Source organism: Vigna umbellata, chromosome 3 (genome assembly GCF_029865625.1).
Source record: "Vigna umbellata cultivar VRB3 chromosome 3, Vumbellata_1.0, whole genome shotgun sequence".
In the NCBI taxonomy this organism is placed as follows: Eukaryota; Viridiplantae; Streptophyta; class Magnoliopsida; order Fabales; family Fabaceae; genus Vigna; species Vigna umbellata.
In genome coordinates, this window is record NC_142167.1 from 5,593,923 (window position 1) to 5,604,764 (window position 10,842).

The 10,842-nt window shown below is 33.0% G+C and overlaps 1 pseudogene; it reads right to left on the reverse strand.

Moving 5' to 3' along the window:
- Nucleotides 1-6,262: 6,262 nt before the first annotated feature.
- On the reverse strand, nt 6,263-9,554 carry LOC124842805 (AAA-ATPase At4g25835 pseudogene; annotated as a pseudogene).
- Between the last annotated feature and the right edge of the window lie 1,288 nt (nt 9,555-10,842).

Consider the following 10,842-nt stretch of genomic DNA (forward strand, 5'->3'; position numbering starts at 1 on the left):
GTAAAATCATATAGAGAATAATCACATGTTAACAATACTACAGATCAGTTCTACGCTGAACAAGATACGATTATGGCCGAACGGCCTTACACAATAACAGGGAATTTAAAACCACTACTCTAGCTACTACTAGACCGAACGGTGTACAAAATAAATTATACCGAACGATCTTACAAAAGGTAAAGCTAACACCAGACCGAACGCTCTCAAGGTTCGACCTTCACTTCCATTGCATCTTCCAATACTTCTTCCAGCAGCTCTTCTCCTTCTGCTCACATCCACACAGATGATCATTGCAACAGAACAACAACAAGACGCACAACACAGAAAAAATGATAAATAGGGTAAGCTTATGTAATTCAATTTATTCCACAACAACATACAACAATTATAATTAAATCAACAACACCCAATTCATCATGGCATGCAAAGAACGACCACTTGACTATGACTGTCTAGACTGTATGAATCTTGTGTAGCTACGACGTTCGTGTACCCGGGTGATGTAGTAATTGGGATACCCTTAACAGCTGCCACCCGAGGTTGATCCGTTCCGTCCAAGTTAACCTTATGGACTAGGACCTCTTGTCATTCCCACACATGACTTACTCCTCTCTACATGAGAACGAGTGAGCATGGAATATTAGGATGAACGCCCGCTAAGCTTTGACCGCATTCATACTTTACCAATCAATAACCACTTTCTGAGATATTCCTCCCTGGAATACTTGTTCATAATCAAACTATTTCATTCACATCACATTTCAAATTTCCTTACACATCATTAATACATTCAACTGGAATACGATCACATTCTTTCATCATAGTGTAAGTACGACTGAAATAACATTTCTTAGAAATTAACATAACTGAGTGCTACTTATCCACTTCCATCAACAGACTCCTAAGAGTTCAAACGGACGCCACGAAGCCTAGGCCGAGTACTAAGACTCTAAGCCGAACACCTTTTTAAAGACCAACATTGTTTGACACCAAATACTAATACTGATGAAGAACAATTAAGTAACGAACGCTATTGAGTTTGAATGAAGAATCTTATTATAAGAACGGTAATAATGTATATTACAGAAAACTAGACCCAGCGCTTGGTTTAAGACCGAGCCTTGTAGAACCGAACGCTACAAAATGAGCACTGATACAAGACCACGTGCTTATCAGGAACGAGCGCTACTGAGACTGAACACTTAGTCCAAGATCGACCACTGATAAACTTACATAAAAAAAGGATGAATATATATATATATATATATATATATATATATATATATATATAACCAATTTCTCCACACTTAGTTTTACTGAAAAAGAACGATAACGTCTACGACCTTAAGTAGTATATAATACATGAACTACACTGTTTAGGAAACCTAAAGAAGGACTACACTTAGGCCGAATACTCATTCACACATATCTAATATTATAACACGATCGTTATTACCGAAATTCCTTGTATAAGAAGAACCTAATATAGACGGACGCTCGACCAGGTTACTACCTTTACTCATAATACTACAGTTGACGATCAATCCCTATCTCAACTCAATTCACCACATGCATCATTCATCCATCCTCACATCTAAACACGCAGTACAAGCATATAGCATACTCATCAAATAATCAAACAACGTATCATGCAAACATACAAACTTTCAACATAACAATCTAAATCAAATTATATAAGCTTCTCTTACCTCTATACGTAACCGAACGCTCAACTATGCAGAATTAGAACTCCCCACTACCAAAGACTTAACGTCCGGCGGCCACGTTTTAGGAATACTGAACCAAACAGAAAACCAGAAACGCTCAGAATAATACTACTCGCTCAGGCGACCAGAAATAGAGGTTTGCATGCGAGAATAAACGAACGTGCTAAAAAGGAGAAATTCACCAGCTCAGAATCACAAACCGATCGATTTAAACGGAAGCTCTTGACGCCGGAAGTGTTCAGACGGTGCCTGAGAGGTGATCGGAAGAAGAAAAATTGAGGTTTTCTTAGAGAGAAGGAGGATATTTTTTTAAAAGAAGGAGAAAATGGTTTCAGCAGTTTGGAGAAGAAGAAAGGCATGCAGAGAAGTGACACGACATTTGAAATTGGGCCTTAAATACTGTCGTCACCCAAAACGAACGACCACTCTCCTGCAGCCACCTATTTTCCACTGACTGAGACGCTCACTCTCTTCTTGGCACATGGATCCCACTACCTGGGGTTTTTGAGTGTGTTTTAATGGGGTCTGACAATGGACCTAGATTTACTCCCTACACCACCCCAGATTGTTCCCTGCACCACCACATTTTTAAAAATTCCAAAACTAACCTTTATATTTTAAAAAATTCTACACCCCCACTTCTTTTCTTCAACGGATGTCGACATTTGTTGAAGAAAAAATTATTCAAGGATATGCCACATCCAACAGATGTGTCCACATCCATTTAAACTTTATGCTTTTTTTTAGTTTTTAATTAATTTATTTTATTAATAATAATTATATCATTAAATAAAATAAAATTAATTTATGTAATATATTATAATAATCTATAAATTAATTAAAATATAATATTTAAATAAACTAAAAATTAAAAAAAAAACTTAAACGGATGTGTGGCACATCCGCTTGATTATAATTAATTAAAAAAATTATAATTTAATTAAATTAATGATAATTATTTAATTAAATAAAATAAATTAATTTATTACGTAATTATATATAAATTAATTTTATTTAATAAAATAATTATTATTAATTTAATTTATGTATTATTATTTAATTAATTATTTCAATATTTTTTATATAATTACTTAAACGGATGTGCTACATCCATTGGCCACATCCATCCGCTAAGGTTTTTTTTTTTTTAGTCTTTAGTTAGTTTATTGTATTTTAAATTAATATATAAATATTATTTAAATTTTTTAAAAATTTATTACGTAATTATATATAAATTAATTTTATTTTATTTAATAAAATAATTATTATTAATTTAATTTATGTATTATTATTTAATTAATTATTTAAATATTTTTTATATAATTATTTAAACGACATTCGTTAAGTTTTTTTTTTTATATTTTAAATTAATTTATAAAGTATTTTATTTTTTATTTTTTATAATATATTATGTAAATAAAAAATATTATTAAAATAAAGTTTAAAATAAATATAATAGACTAAAATATAAAAAAAAAGTTAAAATATGTAAACGGATGTTACGGATGTCAACATCTGTTGAAGGTGAAACGGATATTAACATCTATTTTAAGAGTAAATTGAGTATAGGGTGGTGTAGGGAGCATTTGGTAATATAATTTTATAAACCAATTTAACAATAAATCAAGACATTTTTATTTGTTCAGACAAAAAGAGGAACTTCGTGCCTATATAATTTACGAAAATAATTTATGTTTAAGTAAAATAAGAATATTAAATATGTTTTTTTTATACATTGTCATATATTTGTTTTAATTGTAAAATATAATTAATATTAAACTAGAAATATAAAAAGAAGAATATATTTTACATATATTTATAGATTAGAGAAAAGAAAAAAATTATATTTTTATTTAAAAAATAAAATTAATAATGGTGGTTTCATAAAGACAGTAATCACTCTCTGTATTGAGTTATTAAGAATAGAATTATAAAGTTTATTAAAATTGGTGAACTAATCTGGTTCATGATAGTTGAAGTTGAATTGAGTTAAAAAATTTTATAAATTTTAATAGGATCAAAATGGACTTATTCAACTAAAAATCTGATTCACTCGTATTGAACTCGTATTCAACTAAAAAATTAAAATTATTTAGATTTTATTTAAAATTATATTTTTTTAACGAATGACTTATTTTTGTCTAAAATAAAAATAAATTTATACTTTTTGAATTTTAGTTAAATATTAAAAAAATTTATATTTTTTTAATTAAATATATTTATCTATTTAATCCAATAACTCTAATAAATCGAACCAAAACTTTAATTTTTTAAACTTATGTCAAGTTAATTTGATTCTATAACTAGACCAAGTTAGATAATCCTTTTGACAACTATAATTAAAGATACAAAGGTGTTCTCTCTTATTAAAATGGATAGTTTGTATATGGTTACTTTTAACATTTTGATAAAAAAAAATTATATTTTATAATATAATTAAGAATCAAATATAAATATAATACTTAAATGTAAATATAAAATTACTGATAATATTTAAAAATTACTTCACATTTTATTCTCTTATGCCCTCTTCGCATGTGAAGGACTGAACTATTGTTTATTAAATTAAAATTGGAATGTGAAACTATCATGACAGAGCTATATTATTTTAAAAAAAGTTGACTTGGTATGTAAAATATTATATAAGTAATTTTAAATGGTTTGAGAGGAATTTGTTCATGGGCAAGGAATTTTGTTCCTTCTGTGGTTAAAATCACCAAGACTCATAATGTTGGGTCTGTTTGAAAGGATTGCCAATGCAGTATTGGAAGCCACAGATTCTGTTTTTTTTTTCATTACTGGAGGAAGAGGCATACCTTATCTTTGATGATTCCACAAAAAACCAAATCAAGAGGATTTATTTTTCAAGAATCCTTATGCATTTGTTATTTTTCATCGCAACTTATTCAACCATGATATGATATGATATGTTAAAAACGTTTTTTAATAATTCTTTTACAATATATATGTATCACTGTTTTGATTGATCAGTATATTTAAAATGAATCAATAATAAGTTATTATATAAACAATTATAAAAAAGTTATTAAAAAAATTTATTAACAAAACATTTTACTAACTAATTCTAAAGAATTAATTCATTAAATAAGTTAAATTGAGTTTTATACTAATCATTTTTCAAAATAATTTGTCTTTCTCTTTTTTTTTTAACAGTTGACCAATCTCCTTTAAAAATTGAACCTAAACCCTAAATCCAAAGAAGATTGGAAGAACAAAATTTGCCAAAAACTTCTATTTACAAATAGTTTTTCATTTTCTTAGTATTTTTGAAGTGATATTTATAATAAATAGATAAAATTTGTTCATATATAATATAATTAGCTTTAAGTGATGTTAACTTTCAAAATTTATCCCACACATACAAAGGGTATTCATTCTGGACATGAATATTCAAATAAAAAAGAGTTATATACATAATAATAACCATTAATTAATTCGCTCTATGTCAAACTTTATCGATGAATATTTTGCAGGTTTCCGGTATGAAAAAAGATTTTATTTTATTTTTCTCTTTTTCCTAGTTTTATTTTCCTTTTTTTATTTTACATTTGTTGCTATGTAGAGTTTAGACTTTGCACATTGGTTTGCAATTTTGTAAATATTTTTTCTTAATTACTTTTGTACTTCTTGTTGTTAGTGCGTCTAGTGATGAAAAATATTATGTTTGAGATAACGGTGTTGCGTTGTAATAACGAGTTTCATATTATATTTCATTTATGTCATTCTATAACTCCAGTAGATGTAGATACTATACAAGAAGTAAAAAGTACTATCACAAATTAATTGAAAAGACGATTGCATCATTAGGTATGATAATTACTCTAATTAAAAAAGATTTTTTCAAAGCCAACACCTTATTTTATAAATGTTTAAAAGTTCTTTTATGAAATCTCAAAATGAAAAAAATAAAAAACACTTACTCAAACATTATTTTTAAGTTATTTTTACAAAAGTTACGTATGAATAAATCACTGTTTTGAAAAGACTTATTTTTTAAGTTAGACAAACTTATCCTCTATCAAATATATTTAACATACTAAGGTTTTCTCACAGAATAAATATAAACTAATATAAACCCTAAATATAGAACAATTTAAGATCGTCTTAATGACTTTACACTATAGTTTTACTCATCAAATTAATCAAACTTACTCGATTTTCATGCTTTAACTGGCCTAAATGTGTCAAATCTGAACCATTTTCACAATAATACATTTTATTCCTAATTTTTAATATAAGCAAAATTTTCTAATCAGTCTAAAAGATAAATAAATTTAATTTTATGTCACCTTATTTAAAGATAAAGAAATCTCTGAAATTCTATTCATTTATTAAAATTTAAAGACATTTTTTGATATAGAATTTTATTAAAAAATGATGTTTTTTTAAAATGATATACCTACAATTATGTTATGGCAACTGAATCAACGAACTTTGTTGAAAAAAAAATCAATGATTTTTTGGTCACGTGTAATTTTATGGTGCTACTGTCGGAAAGACATTGATCAAGGTTGCTAAAAAACATGACCTTAAATCAAAACATTAAAAACACGAGGGAAGCAATTTTATACGTTCTACACAAAATAAATAAGTTGATAAAAAAAAACACTAATCACAGTACACGAACAAACCTACATGCATCCAAAACTTCAGAAAAAAAAAATTAAAATTTATCTACCAGGGTCAGATCTGGTCAACGACCTTAACCTAACGAAAAACTTGACCTTTTTATCCCAATTGTTATTACCCCCATTTTGTTCCTTCCTCTTCTTTCCGCTCAAAGCATCCCAATTCTCCGGCGACCCCATCAGCAGCACGCTCTCCGGCGACCTCACTCCAACCGTCGTGTCCTCGTTCTCCGCCTGGTCAGCTACGGCAGCAGCGGCCAGCATCCGTCCCTGCATGGCCGCCAGCACTTCCCTCATCGCCACGTCAGCATCTCCTCTGTTCCGCAGCAAAATCTCTCCCACGTGTGCGGGCGTGAGAGACCCACCCGAGCGAATGCAACCCTCAACCGCCTCGAACAGCACGTGCGAATCTACGCCGAGGTAGTTTCGCGCGAGCTCGCGGAACGCGTGAACCCCACACGTGTTGAGGCTGACGTGGACGTCCATGCGGCCACACCGCACGAGCGCGGGGTCCACACTATCCCTATGGTTTGTTGTGAACACCACAATCCTCTCGTCACCGCAGCAAGACCATAACCCGTCGGTGAAATTCAAAAGCCCCGAAAGCGTCACGCGCCCACTCTCCTCGCAGCGCGTGAACGACGCCGTCTGAGACTTCTTTCTCTTCGACAATTTCGCTGCCTGAGTTTTCTTCGTTGATCTGTCTGCCGTTAAGTCAACGGAACAGTCGATGTCTTCGATAACGATAATAGAACGGTTCGTCGTTTGGATAAGTAACGACCGTAACTCGGAGTTATCAGAGACTTTGGTTAGCTCCAAGTCGTAAACGTCGTAACACAGAAAATTTGCCATAGCGGCTATTAAACTTGATTTACCCGACCCGGGTGGGCCATGGAGTAAATACCCACGTTTCCAGGCCCGGCCCACTCGATTGTAAAACTCTTTGCCGTCAGCGAAAGCCGTTAAGTCGTTTTTTATTTGTCTTTTCAGTTCGGGCTCGAGGGCGAGGGTCTCGAAGGTGGACGGGTGACGGAAGGGGACGGAGACCCAACCCGATTCGAAGGAGCCCGACCCGGTGGTATTGTTGGTGAAGAGTCTACGCTCTCGCGAGACGCGCTCGAACTCCTCGGCGCGTGCGGTGACGTGGGATATATAGGCAGAGAGGAGCGAGTGGCGGTGGCGCTTCGGGAGGCGGAGTGTGAAGCTGCGCTTCTCCTCAAGTGAGTCCTGCGCGGTCTCAACGTGGTGCGTCCATGTGACGCGTTGGCCGCGGAAGGCGTCGTGGACGGTGTGATTCGGGGCGACGGCGAAGGAGATGCGGTTCGAGGAAGGCGAGCGGGAGAGCGTTAGTCGGCGGCACGCGGCGCCGGGGGCGTGGTTTGCGGCATTGAGGTAGAGGTGCACGTGGCGGTAGAGGTCGTTGAGGTCGACGCCGCAGTAGCCGTTGAACTCTGGAATCTCGAAATAGGAATATGGAGAAAGCAGATCTTGCAGAGATTCGTATAAGGAATGGAGCAATGAGAGAAGCTGGGATGGGAGAACGTTTTGGAGCACGGTGAGTAACCCTAACAGAGACCACATTTGTGATAATATCTCCATTTTTGTGTGATTTAGTGTTTGCTTGATTGGGAATTGAGAATCGGTGGAAAATGGAAATTGGAAAATGGTTTTGAATGGTTTGGGTTTAGGGTTCTTATACAGTGCGTAAAAGCAGGAACATGGTTCTGAAAAAAAGAAGCATTGGGTTGGGCATATCGTAGAGTAGGTAAAAGTTAAAGATAAAGATGGTGATGAAGCCGACAGCTTTGCTTTTTTCTTTTTGCTTTGTTCGTTTGAAGAAGTGTGAATGTGATAATTGAGTTTTTGGAGGGTTCATGGCCATAGCCTTGCCCATTCACATACATTCCCATGCGTACAGAATCCAGCAAATGCAGATTTTTGCTTAGCAAAGGTCCCGTCTTTCGTTTTGTTGCTTGTTTTCTGCTTTGGAATCGAATCGATTGAACGGTTTGGTTCCTGTTGTGGGCTCAAACACCAAAATCACACAAAAATGCCATGTTTTGCCAATTGCCAAAATTTCAACTAACCTTTCAATAGTTATGGACCAAAAGAAAAACTTTCAGTTGTTATTTTTTTTTCCCTTTTGTTGCATTTGCTTCTACTTGTTCTATACAGTGAGCATGGATTTATATCGTGGTTTTTGTTGCAGTGTCGAAATTAAAGAAAATTGCATGCAGATATATATGGTTGTCAGTTACAAATTTTGTTCTCTAAACATTTATGTAATTTTGTTTTCTCTTGCTACTTCTTCCATTGAAGTGATGTACCGCCATTACTTTATTTTACTTTTTGTAAAATAAAAAGCGGTCATATGACGAATTAAGAGTATGAGACATATCAATGATCTATCCATCAACTTTTGTAAAAAAAAAAAAATATAAAAACTGTCTTACATGTTCCATTCATGAATAATGATATGGGCACTCCTAATTTGTTTTGCTATCTCTCACTCCAGTTATATCATATCTACGCATGTCATTAAAAGTTAGTCTAGTTGGTATGGATCATGCTCATATTTCCCGAATATGTGGGCCTATATTTTCGTGTCGATGCAAGGATTTTGTTAATAAATAATTATCTTAAAGGTTGCTTTGAGTCTTGAGATCTCTCTTCACTCTAGTAAATCTTTGGGACGTAAGTCACTTAACTTTTGGTTCACCAAAAGAAGATAGTATCTTCTCTCTTTTCTCTCAATGTGAAATAGCATGGGTTGTCTGTACATCTTTAATTTACAAATAACGTGAAATAGCATGGAGCGTGTATGCATCTTTGATGTATAAATAACGTGAAACAGCATGGAGTTTTTTTTACATCTTTAATGTATAAATACAAAATGTCAAAATAGACTAATTAATAAGTTGCTGCTTCAGATAATATATTTCTGATTTTCCTAAACGAAGTATGAATTTGATATTTGAATATGAAAAAAACTCGTGTTTTGGGTTAGAATTGCATGTTTGAGCCTAGAAAAAATTTCAGATTAACAGTAGCCATTGGAAAAATTTACATTATTAGGCTATAACTATTATTCTCTTAAACAAGATCTAAATTTAGTAAATGAAAATAAAAGAAATCACGAAGAGTTAGACCTTATAAATGTTCCCAACTCTAATTATCTCTTTTATTTACAGGTTCAAGGTTGCATTGAACTTTAGGTATATTCGTTAAAATTCAATCAATTTTTACAAACATCTTGGTCTTTAAGTTGGTCTTTAAGTTGCACCTGATTCCCATAATTCTACATGCACACGCGCCAGCTAGCTTTAGTAAAGGTCTTAAAGAGATAATTCTCAAGCAGCAATGAATCACGGCGGGCGCATGCAGACACTCGGGGTTTGTTACGGAACAGTATGGAGTGGATCTCGTTGAGTTGAAGCTGCTTTTGTTTCTTTCTTGACAAATCACACTTTATCTTTTTCCTATAGTTCTAGTTATTTGTGCCTTCAGAGGTCAGAATGTTCTGATGAATTATTATAACTCATCAATCACTCATGATGAGTGTCATGTTGGAGATGATTATAAGGGGATGATGACTGTATTGTAGTGATGATTGTCATGTTTTATTGCACCGTAACTGTTCAAATTGATCAAATTGGTAGAACGAACCCACTGGATAAATTTATATTAACTATATCTTTTTGCATGGACCCTTTAGATAATATTTTATTCATAATATCCTCTTCAGGTTTTTCTTATTTTTCACCTTTCTACTTATATGCTGTGTAGAACATTAAAGGCCATGACGTTGTTAGATTTCAATCCACAGTTGCACAAATATAAAAGTATGTAATTAGATTGTTACTGAAAATGTCGATTTGTAACTTGGTTTGCTTATTTGGTTGGGCAATTCTATGTATATGCTTTGAACTTTTCATGACATTATTTTAGGCTTTTATTGTTGAGGTGGTGACGGGGTCTATGAGATTGATATGTATAGATCTTTAAAGTAATGCAGATGGTGGTATTCTTTCTTGTGCATTACATTTCTTTTATATCTTTTACATGCTTATATGCTTTTGAAACAAAGTTTCATTTATGCTTCTTTACAGAAATTTGTCTAAATCTCCTTTACTAAAGCAACGCTATTGGCACCATCAGATTATGATCCTATGGTGTTTGGCTGTCGTTCTTATCTAATCTTTGTTGCCTCTTCAATGGTTTTAGGTATCTACTTATAAAATGGTTGAAATTTTGAGAAAGGAAACATGGAAAGAGAAAATAAAAGGAGGAGGAAAAGAAAAAGAGGCATGTGTATGGTGGCATTAAAAGCCACGAATATGGAGATGGGCAAAAATTTCAGTGTAGGTCAGCCTTGAGAGAAAGCCCTGCATAAATGGGGGTATCAAGAATAAAGTCACAAAGAGGTTCTCCCTGGAATGTCAATGATCAAATGGATCATATTC